This window comes from Aulostomus chinensis, chromosome 3, assembly GCF_037954235.1.
Source record: "Aulostomus chinensis isolate RoL2024-O1b breed Wild chromosome 3, RoL_Achi_v1.0, whole genome shotgun sequence".
NCBI classification, from domain to species: domain Eukaryota; kingdom Metazoa; phylum Chordata; class Actinopteri; order Syngnathiformes; family Aulostomidae; genus Aulostomus; species Aulostomus chinensis.
The window spans coordinates 24,627,717-24,651,366 of record NC_141322.1 but is presented as its reverse complement, the minus strand read 5'-3'; the positions used below and the strand labels follow the sequence as shown (position 1 = coordinate 24,651,366).

General features: G+C 40.7%; 1 protein-coding gene across 1 annotated transcript in view; it reads right to left on the bottom strand.

Moving 5' to 3' along the window:
- The window catches only part of cdh22 (cadherin 22), a 183,350-nt gene extending 160,070 nt beyond the window's left edge, over nucleotides 1–23,280 (bottom strand). The window contains exons 1-2 of the mRNA XM_086199884.1: nucleotides 23,205–23,280; nucleotides 4,137–4,398 (exon numbers count right to left, since the gene is read on the bottom strand). The gene's annotated coding sequence lies outside the window, so the exon portion shown is untranslated. The remainder of the gene's footprint in view (nucleotides 1–4,136; nucleotides 4,399–23,204) is intronic.
- Between the last annotated feature and the right edge of the window lie 370 nt (nucleotides 23,281–23,650).

Below are 23,650 nucleotides of genomic sequence, written 5' to 3'. Positions count from 1 at the left end.
CTCTAAAACTACAATGACTAACCTGACTGGAACTGTCAGGGTCCTCCTGAACACAACGATATTCAAAATAATAATGTCCATCCATCCATCCATTGTCTTCCGCTTATTCCTATTAAGGGTCACCACAATCAGACTTTTGCTGATTCTGCTCTGCCATTCCTCAGCTGTAATTCTTCCATAAATTCATGTGAAAGTAATTCAACGAAAGACAAAATATATCACAACAGTCAAGTTGCCAGCTCATACGTGCCATCTAAATAGGTGGCATTTGTTGTTGCTAACATTATGACAATATCCTTAGAAGGCCAAGCAAAACATTCCATGTTCAGACCGGTGCGGCCATATAGCACCGTATCTTTTCCCATGATACTTTGATACCTGGGGGGGCAGGGCTTGAATCGGCAACCTTTCAGTTACTAGACAGCAATTCAATTACTCTAATTCATGCCCCATAGACCTAATAAACACTGAAAAGCCTAATAAATCTCTATTAGGTTACAGAGTTACACTTGATCAACCTGTTCTGAATATTAAAGACAGTACGATGCATGCTGAATATAAGTTACAGCCAACCCTAAAGCAAGAAATAAAAATGATAAAAAGATTACTAACTGTACCTATAATTTTACGAATGAACACATTATTGAATCTTGTTTGTAACTCCCCATAAAATCATAATGTATCACGTCTGTTTACGAATATAAGGTTTTCCTAAACTGCAATTAATGCAGCAAGGATACAAATATAAACTTTATTTTTTAACGACCTACAAACTTATGACTTGTGAAAACTATGATAATGATGCCAATTATGATGTGAGCAGCACCTCATCATGTGCTGTGGCTCCCACGCTCTCACAGCAACTGATCCTCCAACACTGCTGCAACAATGACAGAAAAACCTTGTATTAGTAGCCTATTTCATCATAAGAAGAAGCATCAAAAAACTAGTTGAGTTTCCTCAGCAAAGCCATGGAGCTCGAAAAATTGTTGGATCAAAGTGTTGCCTGTAACCTCCTTCTTGAAATCAGGTGCAAACAGGGCAAGAAAATCAAACCATGGAGCCTGTCCACAGCCCTCAGCTCTCTATCTCCTCCCATCCAGCGATGCCATCGCAGGGCTCAAGAGTTAATATGGTTGATGCAGTCGCTGCCTGAAGGGGGTAATGAAGTGACTAAGGGCTGACCGTCCATGACCGGCAACAAGACAGCAGGTGCAAGCGGTGAGGAGTGTGACTGTGACAACGTATGTGCGTTAATCAGTGTGTGTGTGTGTGTGTGTGTGTGTGTGTGTGTGTGTGTGTGTGTGTGTGTGTGTTAGAGGAAGGCAGCACCGGGCTCCCTGAGAATGAAAAAGGCAACCACAAGTCCAGATCAATTAGTTGGCTTAATCGGCCCCAACTCCGTCAACCATAAAGATTCCCCGGTTTGCCTGTCATCTTTACAGCCCCACCACTGTCATCCATCAGTCTCTCAGCCTTCCTCCTTTTACTTTCGTCCTCCCACACCTTTTGTTTTGTCTCCCTCTCTGTGTCCATTCCTCCTCCTCCATAACACATGTTATGCTCAAGCTTGGTAAATGGTAATCAATGTCTCACAACACTGGGCTGCTTCATCGAAATAATTTTTCAGGAGAGCTGTGTATGTAATAACTCGTGTTACTCATGCTGTTAGGACATAAATCTGTTAACAAATCCTGAGGAATGGCAGTCCTTTTGGGGACAAAATCATTAGGTTTAGGAATGGACAGCGAGCAAGTATCCCAGAAAGGTATGTATCATTCACTCCAAACCTGCATTCACATGTATGCAAACATCATTAAAGAAAGAACTGTGTACACAAGATTCTTGCGGGATTTCAGTGGATCTGATTTGTGTGTTAGTAGAAAAAGAAAAAAAAAATGTGTGAAACTGCCTGCTTGGAATTGGCACTGACTCCAGAAGCTCACAGTAATGCATTCACTTTTGGTACATAAATCACAATCAGCCCGTTCTGCCATCTGGGTTACTGCTACATGGCCCTTGTAATGTACACGCTGGTTAAACCACCAGCAGCAGAATAAATGAGGACTCCATGATACCAAGCACATACATATCTGTAATGGACAGTAGGTAGGGTGGCAAATATAATGCTTCTCCCCTTTTTTTTTTTCTTGGAGAGAAAACATTTTTGTTCAAGAGAACAGGATTCATATACAGAATGAATGTGGACCGCTTCAGTCAGACAGCAGAAAAATGTATGTACCTTCCTATGGGTTAAGCAGACTTTTACATAAGAAGACAACCTAAACAACTGAGCTATTTATATTTTGGGAAGAATAAAAAAAAAATCTCATTTGATGTTTGAAATAATGAGAGAATATGATATTCTCTCATCATTTTTCAAGGATGTCTTGAACACCTTTGCCTTCCAATATTTTCGCTCCACAAGAAAAACTGCTCCTAATAATATTACACAAGGCCTAAAAGATCCCTACATCGTTTACATATACGAATAAAAATGAGGAACCCTTGGGCAGAATTAATGTTGGACAAAATTTTAATGCATTAATTCTGCTTTAAGTTCTGCTGATCTCCACAACAGCCATCCTACTTTTTTTTCACCCTGCAAAATCAATCTCCCAAAGATAGGGTCAATAAGGGTCATGGTCCTCACCCAGAGGTCCAGCCTCTTTGACGGATTCCTGTACAGATCAGTGTCTAATTGGAAAATTAAAGTCATTGATTGCCTATAGGGACATGAAGCATTTCTCTCACTTTCCCAAACACCAATTAGCTCCAGATAAATGGTGAACTGAGGCATCCCGCTAGTCTCGCAAACAAACAATGCGCATTTACACCCACGCACGCAGACACACGCATGTACACACAGTCAAGAGTGCAGACAACCCCAGAGGACGACTTGAGCATTTCTAGCCTGAGCCAAGGTCACCCAGTAATATTCCAGCTAACACTGTATACTGTAACCCCTCGGTCACAAATCACATTCCTCAATATGAAGCACACACACAAGCCCCCGCTGTGGGGAGCAGGTTGTATGTCATCCAGAAACCACAAAGGTGAATGCACACAAAAAAAAAAAAAAAAATCACTGTCACTTATCGGAGAAAATACAGTCTGGATTGTTCATGAGCTGCTCAAGTATCAGCTGATATTTGGGTGGTTCATTTAAAATCAGGGGAAAAGAAAATGGAGGTAATAATCACTATGTGTAATTAGAATTCACAGATAGCAGCCGGCCACTACTTACTGAAAAAAGCCTGTTGCTCTAAATGTGAATCTTGTCCAGCAAAATGTGTTAAGCATGATGGACACGGCTGTAGATGCTAAAAGAAGAAAGTGAATGGATGGCATTTACTTCACATTATTACATGCAAAGCAGTGAGGGACATACGCAAAAAGAGAGGAGCGAGGGGAAAAAGAGATTAAACTGCTTGAAGCCTCTGTGCTTCAAAGTCTGCTGTCTTCTATTCAGCAGCATGGCTTTAGTGCTCAGTGGCACATATCCAACTTCCCTAAATGCATCCTGTTGGCGCATCAAGTGGCTGCAGTCCTCGGAAACGCATCCCACTGTGCATGAGGTTCCTGCAGTCATTTTACACCCCGGTAATTTCATTTAGGAAAGTCAGCGTTGTTGCTGCCGTGGGTGCACACTACATATTTACGCATATTTATATTCTTAACCAGCCGGACACCATTTATCACTTCACAGTCACATGAATCGCTGCTACGGTTGGTTTACTACCTAAGTCATTTTTTGCATGATGTAGGAATTAGGACTGATCGCCTCCGCAGCGCACCGCAGACACCACAATCCTGCCTTTAATTTCGTTACAAGTGGCAACAAGTTAGACAGCGATGTCCCGCTTTGAAGTACAGATGAATACTGTTCAATTTAAAAAAAAAAAAGCTCCTTGCTAATCCCCTCACACACGCGCGCACGAACACAATCGCACTAAATCACAATGTGTTTTTTGCATTTATGCATCCTCCCCCCTCCCCCGTTTGCAGTGCGCACTAAACTCCCTAAAAGCAATATCGAGGAGCGTCATGCAAGTCCAGCGGACTGGTCTGTGAGTCGAGCGAGCCCCTGCACAGCGAACTTTCCCATTCAATTACAGGATCCCCCAAAGTCCTACCTTTGTTGACCGGGTGGAGGAAACAAAATGCCTTTGCCTTGATAACTTGCAGATGGATGGAATGACGCCAAGTCAACTTGCTTCTCTTTTCTCCAGGACTGCAGGATATACGATCCCGTGAAATGAAAACCGGAGGAACAGACTCTCTGCGCGCCCTGTCTGCATCCGCGCTGCGCGTCTGGCGTCTCGGTTCCGAGAAGCGCAGGATGGCCAAACCGTTCTCGGCACGGTATGGAAAGCCCCTGGTGGTGATGCAGGGAACCTACAAAGAAGAGGTGGCAGAGAGAGAGAGAGGGAGAGAGAGGGGAGAGAGAGGCAGAGAGAGAGAGAGAGAGAGAGAGAGAGAGAGAGAGAGAGAGAGAGAGAGAGAGAGAGAGAGCACTTTAAACCAAACAGATCAGCCCCCTCTGAGAGACCATTTGATACTTTTAAATACACTTTAAACTTCCTGGATATGCAAGTCAGTGTAGAACTTGTAACTCTAAAGGGAAATAAATAATGTCTGTTCACCCGTTTTTGCATAGCTGTGCATCATTCTCCCCAGTGTTTGCATCATTCATACAAGCATTACTAGCCAAACAGTTAGAAAAACAAATGCCTTTCTCTTCTGTTGTGATGCGGCAGAAACCTGGGTCTCCCTCTCTGCAGCCACTGTTTTCCAGCTGTTTTCAGGTTCACATGTTCATCCACTCCAACTTTGCTCCTGAGTGTTCATAATTAAAGTGTAGATTGTGGTTCGCGCAGCAGCATTTTATGTGAATCCTTGAATTTAGATTTTTTTGTGGGTGCAACAGCATGCGTCTGTGTGTGCATGTGTGTTTGTGTGATGCTTTTTTTTTAGCCAACGGGAGAGTGGTTGAAAACAACAATAGGGGGAAATTAAGAAATGTTAGAGCACAATGGACAGTAATGAAGGACAGAGGTGGTTTCAGACCATTTTCTTGGGGTGTTTGGTGATGAAAATGTCAAGTATGCCCGTTTCTTTGCGGTTGTTTACATGTTAATCCATGTTTGTGTATGTGAGAGAGAGAGACAGAGAGAGAGACAAAAGCAGACAGAGAGAGATTTCTGCTGTAATTTTCACACCGTCACCACCAGCTGGAGTCTGTCCGAGGCTCAGTCGGTGAGGTTAGTAGAGTTGGGTACCAACACAGCATGCAGCCATTGTTCACAGAGAGGTGCTGAATGGATGAAGAGAGTCAGGGTAGTGAAGGGAGAGAAAAAACAAAACAAAATGAAACAGGCCATAGTCTGGTCTAGCTGGGAAGAATGGAAAGGTATGAAGCAAATATTTCATTTTTTGACACAGGGGTGATAAGAATGGAGACCAGTGTTTTCAGTTAACCGAAATAGTTCCATGTGATCGTTCTGTTAGCACAAGTATTCTTTTTAACTATTTACATGTCACTTAATAAACAGCCCAAAACTCTCAACAGTTGACAGTTTCAGTCACCTCTGAATTTGTTGTAGACGAGGTTAATCCATACTCTAAATTGACCATTGGTGTGGCTGTGAATGGTTGTCTGTCTCTATGTGTTTGCCCTGCGATGGATTGGTGACCTGTCCAGGGTGAACCCCGCCTCTCGCCCGAAGGCTGCTGGGATAGGCTCCGCCCCCCCCGACCCTCAACAGGATAAGTGGTAGAAAATGGATGGATGGATGGAATTAGTTGTGAGGATCCATGTGTGTTGCCTGGAGCTCCAGCAGTGTGCAGCATACATGATGTTTGATTGCTGTTGATTTTTTCCTAAATGAGTTGTTCATATCCATCTTCTTCCAATAGCCAAAATTCTTAATTTGCTTTTTTTTTTTAAAAAGGCAACGTTGAATTAAATCCTTTCACAAAGATTCAGTCTTTTTCCTCCTTTTCCCCCGTCGTCACTCAACCATTACACAATGCATCAGTATACTAGCTGTCCCTGGTCATTTCACACCGCCGGCTCTGGAGGTGGAAGTGCTGACTAAGGACATGTCTGTTGAATATTACATTTTTCTTTAGCAGCAAGGTGTTGAAACAGTGCCCATGCCCATCGCTCACACTCCTAATGGGAACCGGAGACTAGCAGCTACAAACATAAATATCTGTGGGTGTACAATTGTAAGACACACAGCTGCAGATCAATAGAAAGGGGGGTTGGGAGGGATACTCCCTCTCTACACCTATGAGAAGATGCCTAATATTTTATATACAGTATTTTTCAATTTTTTTTTTCCTCTAGATGACACGCACACAAACACACAAATACACACACACTTCCTGAATATCAAATTACATTTGGTTGAAAGAAACCCACAGCAGCCCTTTATGTTCTGTCTTGATGAGGCAGAGGAAAATGTGTGCTCCACTCCAGAGCTGTTTCCATGTCAGCACCATGGACAGCTCCTTACTCAGCCTGTCCTCGTGACATTCTCGTGCTGTGTCACACACTCGCATGTAAACCTTACACACTCACACAGCAGTAGGTGAGTGCTTTTATGAGACCCAAACCTTAAATATAATTAACTCTAGCTAGAAGCTAGAATAAAAGACATAAGCAAAAGGTTTACGAATTGGTTCACATGTTTGTGAGGGTTTGGTTGGAGAGAAATGAACAGACACAATGGGAAATAAAACATGAATGTAGAAAAAATGACAAACAATCCTGATGCTGCAATACAACACAGCAACTGCTGGGTTTTGTTTTGAAGTGATGGATTTGCGTCACACTGGAAGGATGTGGAGCTCACGAGGGTTCGCTCCTCTCTTTGCGGGGCCATTCATATTCTATTTATTATAATCCAGTTAAGTTTATTTATCCCTGCAGGAAAGTTTTCATGGCAAATAACGCACAAGCGATTCCATGAAATTAAGAATTAGCAATTCACAAAATGCTTCAATAACTAATTAATTATACAAGCACAATTAGCAGTGACCACAAGTGTCCATTACGAGGACTTTCACAAGAAACTTGTGTTGTTTGTTCAAAGGCTGTTATTATCAAGCATGAGTGAGTATCGCAGATAGTGTTATAGATTGAAACACTGAGGCTCAGACAAAGACAAACAGCAGTTATTCTGTCAGCTGCACACTTTATCATGGTCAGACTGGTATGGTATTTTTTGTTGTTGTTGTTTTTTTCTTTTTTTTTTAGTCATGTAAAAGTGAGCTCCATTCCTTGTTACCGCCATCATACCTGCCAGACTCACCCCTCTCAGTTTTAAGAGATCAGAGAGAAGCAGCGTTTGGCCCACATCAATAGCGCTCCATCCATGTTTCTCTGTGCGGATTTCAAACCACTTCCTCCTACTTGCATCCAATACAGTTAAACATCCTGGTTCTCTATGGCAGTTCTGGGTCAAGAAAAGTTGACTGAGGCTTAGATTGGTTTATTTTGTAGGTTTGAATTTTTATTTCATATCTGCGTCTGTAATTACTTCTCTCCTTTGCCTCTTTTTTTATTGTGGTTTCTAACAATAAATTGATGTTTAAATGCAGACAGGAAACTTCCAAAGGACCAACTCTGTCTTTAAACCATCCAGGAATGCTCGCCAATAAAGTCAGTGAGATTTCCAATTGACCCAGAACACTGACCCTACCACCTCTCCTTCAGGCTGTTCCAAAAGCCAACAACTAATTCCCACCCCAGTGCAAGCTACAACATCAATAAACATCACTTCGTATTTGTTATCATACTTCACCTTTAGACACCTGTCCCCGGCAGAGACAAGCTGGCACCACATTTTAATCTTAGAGTGGAATCGGATTTTAGAGACATGTCCGTGCCTTGGCTACTCATCGACACTTTGCAGCAAACAGTCACCACATGCAGGCGATTTGTGTTCGCAATACTAGATTTGTCTGCAGCTTTCGTCCACTGTCTTCCAAGTACGTCAAAATAAATCAACGATTCTTAGTTCGTCTAGTCTCTTCAGTCAAAACACAAATATATTATTTAAAATGCCAAACTAAATGTGACAACTCTGTAAATGTTTGAAGACCATGCAAACTCTGAGCAAGTAGACCAAAACTCCACAATAGTTTCTTGACACAAAATAGGGGAAAATTCAAATCCAAGCGAAATGAGTTGAGGGGGAAGCATCAGCTCATTTTGCTTGGACAACAGCCATCCCAGCACCACCACACAAGCCACCCAAATGTGCAAGAGTAAATCGCCATTAACGTATGTGACGGCTCCTGGTGTTTCCATAAATGGTTATTTTTTAATTGGCATTCCGCGAACAGTCTGGTAAAGCACTGAAATGACCACTTGCCTCAACTCTGCTCTCTTTGTATTCTGTAGCTGTTGTTTCGGCGGTACGCTGGTGGAAACTGGGTGATAGGAAGTTCACAAATTCCAACACACAAAGAAGAGGTTAAAAAAAAAGGTAGTCTGTAGTAAACTCAAATTTAAAAAAAAAAATCAAATTTGAAGAGGATTGATTGATAAATGTGACTCTAAGGTGAGATTTTTGCCCAGTGGAACATCATTGCTCATATATCAATAAAACATTGTTGCCAGCAAATCAATATAAAAATTCATTGTAGCAAGACAGTCCTGGTGGTTTTCCCAGGCTACAGCAATCCTAGTTATCTCACCCATTTGACAGACATCTGAAATACATATCGGATCTTATCTCTGTGTTCATCTACCGCAGCATGTTGTAGAGAAAGCTTTCAGATATCACCGTGAGTCCCGTAGCCCACAGCTAGAACACAGTCCCCCAGCAGGGGTTGTAAAGTACCACAACTTGATAATCTTGCTGATTTGATCCTATCTTCTTACAGGCAGTGCGATCTCCTTCAAAGAAAACCTGTCAGTTGAAACTATCTGCCGAGTCTGTGCTGCTGCAGCACCTTCGCAGCAGTTCATTCACCCAAACAATGCAGAGGCGCCACATCACAGTATTTCAAACTATGTTTTGCATCCCAGTGAGAGTAAATCATGGAGCCAATCAAGAAATCATATTGTCAACAAGAATATGAGGAGTGAATTATAACTATTCTCTTCAGATATATTGTTTTCTAAACATTGTGGAGCAGAAAGTGAACTTACTCAAGTCTTAGCAGTCCAGGAGTCCTAAAAATACTCTCTCAAATTTACCACATAAATCTTCCTCTAGGTCCCTCTGAGATATTATATTGGGATGTGAAATCTAGTTATTTTCCCGAAGAGTTTCTTTAGTCATATAATATTACCAAAGCATTGCTTTACATTGTGTGTGTGTGTGGGAGGGGGCTTGTTTGTAACACAAAGAAGGTATTTTATTGCATTCCAGTTTTACCAAGCTATGAGGAAACATCCACATTTTCTACTCGTAACACAATTGTAGAACCACAGTTTTCAACTATTGAAAGTGTAATATCCAGTTTTAAACTGTGTGTGGGTGTTTGCTGAAATTTGCAGTCTTTGCATGAGTATTGCTCTTCAAAAACACACCATTCAATATAAAACTCATGAACCTTAATTTTTGCCTCTAGCATGGTGTCATGGCTAAGAGGTTAGAGTGGGATCATCTAGTGAGTGAGTTCCTGGTTTTATGCTTGGCTCTTCCAGAAGTGATATGAAGTGTCCTTAAGTTCCCGAACTCTTATAATTGTTCCTGATGAGCAGGTCGCCCCCTTGTCTGACAGCCTTCACGATCAGAGTGTGTGAGAAAGTGGGTGTGAATGGGTGAATACATCCTTGTAAGGTGAAAAGATTACACAGCGGTGAATAAAGACTATTTTCTGACTCCAAGGCAACCTCAGTCTTGATTCTCCTTTGTCTGCACAGCCTTCAACATGGTCAATTGTTACCATCCATGCATCATTGTTTTCTTGAAAAATAATATATCTCAGAGTGTCTGACCTCTGGACCCTCAGTTGTGTGGGATCCCTCAAGGCTCTGTACTTGTTCCATACTTCTCTTTGGAAGTATGCTTCTTCTTGGAATCCAACAGCTTTTCAATACATTTCATTCCATACCAGACTTTGTGTCAAATGACTGAAAAATACACATAAGTATTGATCCTGTCTGAAGTCCCAAAAAAGCTAGAGGACAGATGATTCATGATTCCTAACTTAAAACACAGAGAACAAGGCGAATTTATGGCGCCTGGCACGTTTGTGCTTGGGTATGAATAAAAGCTGCAAGCAGTAATGACCGGGCCCTTGCACCCTGTGGTGTGCCGTTATTCCATTGAGCAAGGGGGTGAATTTTGCATGAAGGCACATACTTAAAGTGTGTGTGTGTCTTACTGTGTCCATTAGGTGACACTAAAGATCCACATGCGAACAATACAGTGTAATTTTGATGTTAATTAAATGACTTGTTAAGCCAGACTTACTCCCTATGACCACTAGGTGGCTCTATGACTATGACTTAACTATAGCGTGTAAATGTCTTCTTGCTGGGACTCTAGCAGTTTAGAAAATATGTGACCACGCGGAGCCCAGTAAAGTGTCCTGTTCTTGCTGGTCTAAGGCTGTCTCTGGCACTGAGGCATAAAAAACATTTAGCAGCCTATAATTTTCAGGAGTTAGTGAGCCAGAACAGTGGCTCAGAGGTTAGTATTGGTGTATCACAGCAGGAAGGTCCTGGGTTTGAAGCTGTTTCAGCTCCTCTCTGTTCTACCAGGAGGAGACATGACATTTCTCTTATATTCCCCAAACAGCCTTACAACTGAAAAATATGGTGATATGCTTGAATATTCTCATATTTTGCAAACAGTTTTTTTTTCCATGACTTTATCAAGATTAAAAAAAATGATATGTCATTATTTATGACTGTTGTTATTTGGTGACTGCTCGTTTGTGTTGTGGGAAGATGAGTGGGTCATATTGGCTCGTACAGCTTGTGTCTGATGATCAGCATGCTAGTTTCCTGGATCTATTCATAGAAGAATGCCTCAGTCTGGATGCTGCTTATTGCCACACTGCAGAGCTGAAACAGTGACCAGTCGATTTTGTCCAACTTGGTTTGAGGTCAATTGCTCAATAAAACGTTTTCAAATTCCTCATTATTCATTTCCTGAAAATAACGGTTTTGGATATTCAAGGTTTCCTTTGCACATTGATGATATGCAAATGAGCGCTCCACACAGCAGTGTCATTATCCCATAGTATAGCATTGCTCTTGGTATTACCCTTTTGCTTTTATGCCACAGATAAAGTGGACCATTATGTTCATTTCAAGCTCTTGATTTTTATTCTGAAATAGAGAGATAGATGAGATAGCAAAGCTTTGCATGATTCACAGTTACCCCAAAATGCATTCAGTTTTGGGCAGTGTTGTGCAAGTTGTGTTAAACTGGATCTCTCAGAAGCGTGGGGTTGATGCAGGGTGCTAAAATCCACACAAAGCTACATTTCAAACATTCCCTAAAGCTCTAGTTAATGAAAGAAAAGGATGGCAGACTTTCTTCTGCCAATATTTAATTTATGGACATAGGCTCAGGTTATTTCTCAATAAATTAGACACAGCCAACTACAATGCTAAACTACAATTACTTACAGTCTTCAAACAACAGCTAGCAACAGCGAAGTGACGAACTCTGGCTTAGCTCTCTGGCTAACTATAATTGTCTGACAATCTGTTGGCAGAAAATGTAGAAAACCAATATAAAACTACTGTTGATGAAACGATAAGACAGTCTGTTCTTTTTGGTTGTTTTTTTGGTTTTGTTTTGTTCTATTCTATCTAAATACCTGATGCTAAGAGAGTGAACATCAGCCAGCCTACAGTATATCTTCTGTCTACACCTTTTCGGTTGTGCTATGCTTTCTGTTGCTTTTAATGTACATTTTCTGTGGGGAAAAAATGTATAAAATTATATAAAGATTCATTCATAAATTATATATAGATTCACAAAATACATATATACACACACACATACATACACACTCACTCTGTTTTTTTTCTAATAAAATTCTGCCTTGTTAAAGTTCCTGATTGTGCAGTCACACTCATGTTCAAGCTTGTAATAAAAGGTTCATGCTCTTCCTGTGCCTTTGGCTAATCCTGCTGCTCAGATATACTTTCTTTAAACTCCTCATGATAATAACATTAAAAATACATGTAAAGCAGTGCTTCCCTACAGCCGGTAAGCTCGAGTAGGACCGGAAGTTATTAGCAAGTTCAAGGGTCAAGAATTACATCACGTAACTATAAAAGGTGGAAATGCCTGTGCGCTGATGTCAAAATGCACAAATGCAGAAAAATATTCAGAGAAGTATTACATTTGGCCAGGTAGTTAATTACTATTAGGCCCCCTGAAGCTATTATTTAAAATTTGAATTGATCACAGACTAAATGGGTGCATGAGCTCCTGCTAGGTGGATTGATGGCTTTAGCTTGCTGTGGCTAAGGAGGAAGAGTGGCTCAACCACTAATGTTTAAGTCGATGGTTCAATTCATTGTCCTTGTGTTGTTCCCGATGGGCTCTGCCACCATCAGGTTATGAGAGTGAATGGGTTAATGAGAGGCAGCAGTGCAAAACCCATTCAAAAAGGTAGAAAAGTGCTTTTTGAAATGAAGCCAGGCATATAATATTTGAAAGAATGGTGCGGGAATTCAAAGAAAGATTTCAAATTGACCTCTGTGGTCCAAGCGGGGCCTCAGTATGTGCCGTTACTGTTCTAACGCTCGAGCTGTCTGATACAAGGTCACGAGGAGCTCTGACTGACGTGCTCAACAACTAGTGTCGCCATGGAGGGGTTTGTCTTGGCAGCCCTTCCTCCTTGATTCACTTCAGACAGTAAACAGTCATTCACAAGTTCCCTGCCACGTGACAGCCCGACACGAGAGGGAAAGCCTGATGGATTGACTGAATGAGGGATGGAGTGGTTCTCTTAACTGAGAAAACACCTATAGTGCCCTGGATCAGAGCTGCTCCAAGTGATGCCTGAGGGTCATAATTGACCTGCTATAAACGTTCCACTTGGACCACCAGATAAAAGTAGAAGAAGAAAACATAAATTGAATTAAAATCATAATTCATGCAGTATTCTCTTTTGTTTTGGAGGTGAAAATGGCCTTTCAAATAGGATCATTAATAATTACATTTCATTTTTTGATCAGGAGGCAGAGTGATGTATTTGGTGTGAGTGAGGTTAAAAAAAAAAAGAGAGAGATGGAAACAGTGGAATACTGGGGGCCCTCTGAGGGAAAGTTTGGGGACCCCAAATGAAAGCACTGATCCAAAATGACAGTGAGAGAAATTATATAAAGTGACATGCAAGAAGTGGCGTTCTTTGACATTCTTCTCCTGCTAAAGCTAAAGCTTTACTCACTTGGATTTCTCTGCTTTTTAGAATCGTGAAAGGGTTATTTGATTATGTTTTCCCAGCTACCCAGTGGAGCCAGTTAAGTCATTCTATTTGGCGAGATCTTGAGCTCTCCATCACTGCCACTTTTATGTACCCAATACAATTAAACTACATGGATTTTTATTTTGGGCATTAAAAAGACACTTAAAAGTGACATTGTTTCTTCTGTTAACTTTGTTACTTGAAGTGATCTGCAGAACTTTCTGTGAGTGGTTTCCATTGATAATCACTTTATAATGTTTCTCTTGAAAGGTGCCATGGAGAGGTTGAACGGGGTATTAATTCGGGGTATTAATTCTTGTTCTGGGATGTGATATGTAACCCCACAAAAAATGGTTGGGTCTCTGATGGCTCAGAACCTTCCTAAAAGGCTCTCTGAAACCGCTATGTAGGGACAAACGACGAAGCACACACGACGCACTCTAAACTCTAAACTGACTGAACTGTCACGTAACACTTCAGCCAAAAACGCATTGGTCCATTTTCCCGCGGCGATGCAAAAAAGGGGAGATACTTCAAACAGAGGCTATGACACTGCCTCACACTTCGTGTGTATTCCCCACAACTGGGGGACGTTGAATAAACACCAAAAAACACAAAAACGATGATTTTCATTCTAGGTGACCTTAAGTATGTTGGGGGTGGGGGGGTGCCAGTTGAAAAAAGTATTTGAATGACCTTTTTCTTTAGTGAAAACAGATGGAATGATTAAAAAAAAACAAAACTCTTGACTTGAACTCTGAGCTGACAAACCTCTGATAAGAAAATCATCCATTGCTGGGTCCAGAAAAGCCAAATTACTTCAAGCAAGTCTGAAAATGTGGTAAATGTCAGCTTCTCGTGGCCTAAATTCACACAAATATTTGTCAAAACCATTCTATACCTGTTCCCATGCTATGAACAATTTTGAGGAATCTTTTTTCTCCCCCCTTCACACATGACCTGATTGACATATATCATTTTTTTCTCACTCGCCAATCAAGGGTTCTTTACTTTACTGATGAGATTTGTTGGTAACGTGCCTTGAGTGGAACAAACCAAATAAATTTCGTGGTGAAGGATTTAGTAGAACTCTCAAAAACTGAAAGCATTTTGCTCAACATTTTTGGAAGTCAGTCACAAAAAATGTGTTCATGGCATCCAAAGGCTTTCAGACAATTAAGCAATTTATCTATAATGCTCAGATCAGTTTTTGCAACAGAAACATTATGCAGGGAGTACATCTGAATCAAATGTTTTACATACTTCTATTCATATTTTCTAACCTTGATGGAGGTGTTAAGGCCTTTAAGGCATCGGTCACCTCCTATCTTTAATAGTGAAATGTGGCATAAAAAGTCATTATATGAACCGAGCCATTACTCCTTTTTCTAAGGGTTTAGAACATTTGCATGAAATCACATATGAGAGTGAAAATGATGGCAAGGCAGTTTTTACATTTCACTTGCAACGAGTCATGCTTCAGTATTATATGGCAATTACAGATGTGGTTCACCTCTATTGGTTTAGCTATAAACTCTAATTCTAACATAGTAGTGATTAATTTGATTTTCTGAAGCTTTAAGGGAAGCTTGGCTCCATAACATTTAATTTTTTATGGGGAAGAAAGTAATTCAACTTCAAAAGCAGCAAAAAGCTATACTGACCGGTTGTAGAGGCCATTTTCCTTTTAATTATCAGTATGCAGCTTGAAAATGTGCAGGTGTAACAATAATCTGATGTGTACAAATCCTAATACCAATGAACGGGAACTGTATACGGTATGCAGCGTAGTTAAAAGCTAAAGTGCGCTATTAAAGTTGTTTGAGGCACCATTACAGGCCTGTCTCTAAAACTGGCGTGTTATGACATTAATGTTGATGGCGGTGATTCAGAATCTGCTGACCCATCAGATTCTGGGGCGGATCAATACAGACTGCATGTAAGTAAATGCAGTCATTAAATCTTTCTCCAGTTAGGTGTTTGGATCAGGGATGAACCTGTGGTGGCAGGAAGAAAGAGTTCCTTTTGTTTTCAGGGGGACAGGAGAAGTCATTATTTGATGTAGTGGTAAGGAATATTTTTGCATGACTCTGCAGAAGTGAAGTTAAGCATATGTCAACATCTGTTGCTGTCCAATGCAAATTTGCTGTTGTCCCACTCCCACCTTCCACACTATCAGCAGCAAGAGTGTGGTGTAGCATGCTTATTAGCTCAGTCCTCATCTAAATGATGGAAATATGAAAGTACGCATGAACACATTTAATCAGAAAGCCCTGTAGTATCCCTGCAGCTTAAGCATTACTTACCTATGCAGCTTGCATAGTAATAGTCCCATTCGGTTAATGTGTTTGACCTCAGGTGCAATACTTTCTACTCGACAAATAACAAATGATGTCATGATTGTTTCGTCCACTCTCTTCAGTCTGTGATTCCACTGGTCTCCGTCCCTACTGTGATATGCCTTGTTAATTAGCTTTGAACTTAGCTTACTAGCTAAGCCTCTAGTCACCCACGGCTAATGGAGCCCAGCTAAAAGATATAAAAATGGTGTGTGCCAGCTGTTCCTCCTTTGCAGATCCTGTAGGTTCTCTGCCAGAGAGAGTCTTATCTGTCCACTAGGCTGAATTGCTTTATCTACAACTGCTACTGCCCAAATTATTAAAAAAAAACAACAAAACTCTCCTAAACCTTGTGGGTATTATTGTAACCATGGCAATGATAGAAGCAGTAGGCTTTAAACCAAGCCACAATGTTTAAGTTAATGTTAACCCCAAGTTATTTGTAAGTTATGGTGTGTCTGGTTGGGTTTATGCAAATGATAAATCATTATTGAAGACTGATTAGTTTGCTTTAGAGGACAAGAAATGTACAGAACTTGTGTTTGTGACTATTTTGATCAAGACTTGGAGTGTTACCTGTGCTACAAGTGTTCCTATCCTGTTTTGATCAGCACATCAAAGCACACCTGCCTGTTTTCACTCACGCAACATGGCGAAATATTTGTCTTAACTTTGACTTTAATGCACCCCTTTGTTTTATTCAGACTGGATTATTTTAACATTTTGTTTGCAGGTCTACGACATGTCAGAAGGAAACTATTTTGATGGTTATCAAAGCTGCTGCTTGAAACTGAAGGGATATTTAGGTTATTTCTATGCGGACTTTTGCCCGTGTCCTGTCATTTTCTGTGGGGCCCATACTATCACCTGCATACGTCCATATTTCTACGCACAGCTGCAGCCGTATCTGCCGCGTGCTGCATTCCATCGGCGAACCATTATCCCCGGCGGGTTAGACACTGAGCGATGCCCACTCACCTGCCGCAGATAATGGTGCGGGAGGTGAGGCAATGATTGGGCATCAGAGTCTCATCTGCAACCAAACTACCCCTGTAAAATGAATGAATTAATGAGTGCCGAGGTGACTTAGTGACCTGTTTCCATTTGTCCGTGGTTTAAGCGGGTCCTGTCTTTTCACTTTTAGGTTCTTAAGCACACATCCATCTAGTGGGCACATCACTGTAATTAATTGATAAAAATCTCCTTTATTTTGAGTGATCATGTAAGTTCCACAATCAGAAAGAAAAAAAAACACTGGATAAATATTAAATTTGAAGGTCAGTTCATCTTAGATCTCATAAGTATACAAATAACCCTGACATGAACATTTCCTTTCACCTGGTTCTTGCCTAACCCTGATCTATTCCTGTGAACTGTTTCCAGAGCCCAATTCCACGGTGTTACCTGAACCTGTAAAGATTCAGAATTAAACTTCAGGCTGCGTGTGTCCACTGCAACTGTGCAGTTTCGCAGTCAAAGTGACAGCTGCGAATGGTTGAAATGTTTTCCTAACCAGACTCTTTGTACTCGCAGTCCTTTCAAACTCACCAGTCACTCTCAGCACCACTGTACCTTGAAGAGCATGCATGCTTTTCATTTCTTTGTACAGTACAGTTCCATAACCTGATCTGTGCATGACTATAAACAGACAGAGGGCAGGGGAAGATGTTCTTCTTGATCAACAACATAGTTTACAGTACACATGTTGACATCACGACATTTTACCAGCACTAAAAAAATTAAGGCATATTTTTTCCCACTCTCCTCTTGCAGCTTGCTTTGCAGACTTCCAAAATAATTTATGTTAGCAAATGCTCCCCTATATTAATGCATCCTGAACAAAAAATGTTTTATGATAATCTACATAGTCATCATCAAAGAAGACAGATTTCATGTATAAATGGCTTGAGGAAAGTGATAAAAATTCAGCAGCTACAGCCCTGCGATGGTTATTAATTCCCTTTAGCCAGTCTCATATTTTGAAAGAAAATTAATTCTCCTGACTGATTTGCTTTTGTAATAACCTAATAGTATGCCACTACCATGCTCACCCGCCTGGAACTGATAGAGAGAACAAAATATCGATTGAGAGGTCCATACTTTGGGGGTACAGATTTAATGGATAGTTTCAAATTTGTTCTCGTTTTTGTTATTAAGACAGGCTTCTCTATAATTGAAGTTCTAATAACAGAACTCTTTTAAATTAAAGAATAATCAACATCAGATAAATATTTAAAAACTATTCTGGTTTAGTGAAAAAAAATAGCCTCAAGAGACATCAAAATGATAAACCAATGAATGCATGAAAGATCTCCTCCAGACATGTTGTAAGATTATATATAAAAAAATACTATTTTTGGTGTAATAATAGCTTGTCTGATATGTTTTTCCCACGAAAAAAATGTCCAATTACCTCATTCAAATTACATCTCCTCCTTCTCTCCCTCTAAGAAAAATCCAGGATCTATGAATATGCAAATGTATCAAACTTCACAGAAAAGTCCATTCCTATGTGCACTGGAGGCTTCCAATGCTCCATATAACTTCTGGAAGTTGCATTGTGGAGCAGGATTAGCTTCCAAACTAATTGTGATGTCATAAATCATGCTCGTAGGCTCACCTCTTAAAAATAAGATTTTGCACCCCAACCCAGCCCCCCCCCACACACACACACACTCACACCAAACCCCCATCCAGATGAACGTAACAGCCTTCTACTGTCAAACTTTGCACATACATCATTCTGCACAGTGAAGCTCAAACATCCAACAGAAGTAACAGGAAGGAAAAACAAATTTTTTGAGTGGACTGTACATTAGAGGCTTCTGTGTAAATTTTGCAAAACTACAGCAGGAAGGCAAAAGAGCTGACACGAGTGCAAGAAAAAAAAATTTAAACCTGAAAATGCTCAGAAAATCATTTTTGAAATGGGGAATGGCCTTCATAAAGAGCAGTATCTGACCGCCAAGTTCAGTAAAATTCTTAAGATATTTTAAGAATTTTACTTTCTGGATCAATGTTTCCTACCTGTTTTCTGAAATGCCTGTTCCCCACTGTCGTATTGCAGGCAACAAGCCACAGCCTCATTTTCTTTTAAGAAAGCATCAAATAATTGCACAGGGAGTAAAGCAGAGCAAAAATATCAAGGAGCTTCATTATTACACGGTCCTGTGTCACCCCAGCCTCTCCACTCATAGATGATGTTGCATTTCAAAATAGGTGCGGAAAAATGTGCTTTTACACAACTTCAACTATACTTGTACTACCATGAAATTTACCACAAGATTTTTTGTCATCTATATTATTTATACATCTGCGCATTTTCCCCCGCTAACACGCATTTTTCATTGTTTTGCGCTACAGGGCGCTGTAGCATGCCTTGTGAAAGAGTACTGCACTTCTCGTCTCAAAACCACCTCAACTTTCTGATTGTATGCTGCCCCCTATTGATTTAAGAATGAATGAAAATGAAGCAAAAACATCTCAGAGTGGCTACAACTCGAACTTTTAGAAGACAGTTTTCAAGGTCTTGCTTGTCGATTAAAAAAAGTCTATTGGATACAAAAAATATAGGCTCGTTTGAGTATGTTATCACAAACCCGGTTCTTCCTCCATTCCCTTGACAACCACCCAAGGGAATGATTCCCTTACGGTGTCTGTAAAACATAGCTTCCACACGGAGACACAGCTCTCTGCTAAAACACTACAGGATAACTCAGCGCAGCAAACCCCCCAATCAGAGTGTCAACGGGACCTATGCACCCCTTCAACTGCCTTTGTTACACTCCAGCTGCCTAACATGCTTTACCCTTCACGGATCTCAGACTCTGAAAAGAAGACCACTTAAAAGCTTCCCCTTCAAGTCTGAAATGTTGCTTTTACACCAAAAACATCCCTCCCCTCCCCTCCCCTCCCCTCCCCTCCCCTCATACACACATTCAGATGGTTTCTCAGCACATATAAAAGTTTCTATGGTAATGGAACAGTAGATGGTTTTCATTTGTAGGTTACTTCAGGTGAGCTTAAAGAATTTTTGCAAGAATTATGGGAGGATTCCAAGTGAAACAGCAGAGAGAGCATGAGCGCTGGTTAGATAAAATTTGCCAAGAACACCAGATATTGCAGATTCACGAACAAGATCAACAAAAATAGTTTTGGTAGCGCTGGCTTCGGGAGCTGTGCACTTGAGCTCGTTTTTTTGAGGGTTCAGTAGTTAGTGTGTATCTAGAGGGTAGATTTACAAGCTCTCCCTTTGATTTTTGTGTTTTGAGTTATTTCTAAGTCCTCAGTCCTGTGCATGCATGACACAATTTTTTCTCTCTCTCTCTCTCTCACACACACACACACACCCCTGACATTATCAAGCATACACAGAGTGTCTATTCCCAAAACTCTTCTCCCTCAGCTCAAATATTTAGACTGAGAATCTCAAACTCTTTTCTTTGAATTGAAGTAATTGGTTAGCGTTTGAATTCGGATTTCACAGGCAGCAGATTGCTGCACAGTGCAACAGAGCCCAGAGCATGCAGGACTGTACAGGCTTACAAATGTGCACATGCATGTGTCCAACTTTATTAATATTCCGTCTACAGAGCCATATGAATGTGTCATCTCCCTCTTCTCCAGTCACCCCTCCCTCTTTTCTCTGCCTTTCACTTGTTCTCTCCCCTTTCTGTGCAAAAGGTCCTGAGCGTACCCTGTGGGAAGCTATTAATGAGGAACCATGGTGTGTCTTATTAAACCTTAATGGCAGGATGGATGCCAATATGAGTTGGGCTCAGCCAATCATCAGCACAGAGAATCTCTAATCCACACTGTGTGGGAAAAAAGGTCCCCCCCACAGAATAGATTAGACTGTGATCCTCTATCTGAACTCAAATGTTTTTTTTTTTATAAAACTCAAGAGGAATGTTTACCTCCCTGTATTTGAATTCTAATATTTGCAAGGAGCAAAGAGGGAGAAAAGAGGATTTTAAATGTCACACAGAGAAATATATTGTGAATGTGGGAATGTGATGGGATTTTAAAGTTGACAAAGCAATAGTTGGCTGATTCTACAACAAAGAAAAGGAGAAATTGACAGCCGTTTTGAGTAAACCCACAGGCAGGTGAAATAATGCAGAGCACCAACCTGACAATGGTTCGCTTCAGGAATAGCTTACCATGTGTCAGTCACGGTTACAGCTGGTGCATACACTCTGAAGAACTCCTCACCTGATGTGGCCAGCATAACTTTTTCTCCCTATAAACAGCAGTACTTTTCATCCGGTTTGTTTTTTATTCCTGCATTGAGTAGCTTTTAAAATAGTAGCGGCACAGTTCTGTAACATGGTTTCTGCTGTATGTAACTCAATCACGAAATCTAACCTCATCCAACTCTCACCACACTTCCACACCTTGTCCTCCATTTTCTCCATGTCCCCATGTCTGACCAATGATGTCTATATACACAGTATATGACATGCTTGGGCTGATGAATGGTTACAACTCTGTTTCCAGCCATTTGCTGCAGCAGAGTTGGACTGCTCAGTAATTTAAATGTGTGTGTGTGTGTGTGTGTGTGTGTGTGTGTGTGTGTGTGTGTGTGTGTGTGTGTGTGTGTGTGTGTGTGTGTGTGTGTGTGTGGCGCTCTGGAGGCTGAAATGAATGAACTCAGGTGTAACCCTCACCATGAACATGCAAGTCATGGCCTTGTAACTAAGGAAGAATGCAGAGCTGGATATCAATGTCAGTGAGGTGGACAGAAAGTTAACAAAATGTGCATATTAATATAAATTGCTTTTCAGATGCTACGTGTGAAGCTTAAATGAAGAAATATGTTTTTCTACTCGACATAATATTGCATGCTCTTTGGGGGTCCCAGCCTGTGCTCCGATAATCCACTCTGAACAATCCTTTACAACATCCTTGGCCTGTGTGACATCAATCCGTTAAGTTTGGTGAGATTTGGCCCCCATAATTTATGCATAAATACGTGACAAAAAATGCTGCAATAGTACAGGTAAAAACTAAATAATGCGCAGTGTATTTGCTTTGCGTTTAGTTTTCATCTTCAAATATGCCATTGGAATAGACAATTACCCTGGCTTGCTAGACTTTATTGTTACAAGAGCTACAATCAGCTGGGGCAAGGAGACTCAAACAGCCCCAAGGCTTTACTTCCTGTCTGTGAGACTAAATTGAAAGTTTAAAAAGTTGTCAAGTGTGTTTTGTGCAAAAGAACACATTGAGGCCCCTGGCCTGTGTGTGACCTTTTGGATGTTCCAAACAACACAGAACATTAATTACCACTAGATGCTGCCTGAACCTGATGGCATAATGAAGTTATACCGCTGCGCCACATGTGTGAATGCTTCTGTTAATGAAGAGGTACAATTATCATTTCTGCTGGGGTAGGCTCACAGCAGGTACCTCACAGATATAAATAAATAAATACAGTGGTAGCTCAGTTTATTGCACAGAATTAACAAGGCCTGAATTCAATAACAAGGAGCGTACAGACAAACTTCTTGTGTCAATTTCTACCTGCTTAAGGCTGCAGGAATCATAAGCCGATGGTTCAGATATCTGGTGTACAAACTAAAAGATGTTTCCTCTGCCTTTGAAACAGGTCAACAATGCATATTGTCCATAAATCATTTGAAAAATATATTCAATTACACTATATTGTGACAGATGTCATCTGAGCCTATACCCAAAGAGGCTGAGTCAAGAGAAACTGGGCTCTCAATTCAAAACAGTTTAGCCTCCATGGAGGTGACACCCCTACATCGTAAAACACACAGTTTTTGACAGTGATTTTTCTTGTACTGCTGACTGACCACAGTCAATCACCTGAACTACTTTGTTGTCTCTTCAAATATTTTAATTGTAACTCATTTCTGAGCTCAAAACATTTATAACTGCCCATTACAGTCAACGCGTTAGAAGGAGCAGGCAGACAGACAGCCTCCTGATAAATCACTTTCATGGTCACCACATTAACCAGCAAAATCATCGTACATACAGAGCAAGACCAACAGCTCTGCTGTGCCATCCTCTGTGTCGATATTTCAAATGAGCATTTACAGAGACAGAAATGACAGACAGTTGACATCTTTGCTGCTGCACAGTTGCAGTATGCCGGCAAGAGCCACAGGCAGTTACTCTGCAGAGTAATTAACCTCTGTTCAGCTGCCTGCTGTCTGTTATCACTTCTACGGTGTTTAAGTGGAGCCAGATTGTCGATGTAGTTGGTTTCAATGACATATTCCTGTTTTGTTTTTTGTTTTTTTTAGGCTGTATGAGTGAGTACAAAACTGCTGTACTCACTATTCTACAATCAACTGAAAAATGCAACATTAAATGAGCTCAATATGTGTTTTAAATGATTACTTGCTTAAGTTACAGGTGACTTCAGTGTCAAGGGTGCAGGTTTCAACAGAGGGAACTTTAAATTTTTTACAAAAGTAAGAGACTTACTGGGCTCAGCGACTCTATAAGCGGAAAAATACAAACATGTCCAGAAAAGAAAGACCTATGAAGCAGAAGTTTGAAAATTCAATGGTGCAAAGCATACAGACTCAAGAAATCATTCAGAAGGGTTCAGACAGGGACAAATACACATAGGACTAACAACTAATGAGACACAGGTGAGAGACAAAAATGGCAGGTAATTCAAGGAAGCATAGCTGACATCTGACCAAGACAAATTGCCTTTCAAAATAAAACAGGAACAAAAACAGTCTAAGAGTACAACACTGTCAAAAACAAGTTCAATGCCCCGACAGACAAGAGAACTAAGGCGATAATGACTAATCCACAGAGGTGTTTCTTTATAAGGTTTCTTTTATGTTTACTGCTACAAAGACCCACGTTTTATTGGGTTGCTTGTGTCTTTGTTTTGAAAAAGTTCTGCTTGTTAGATT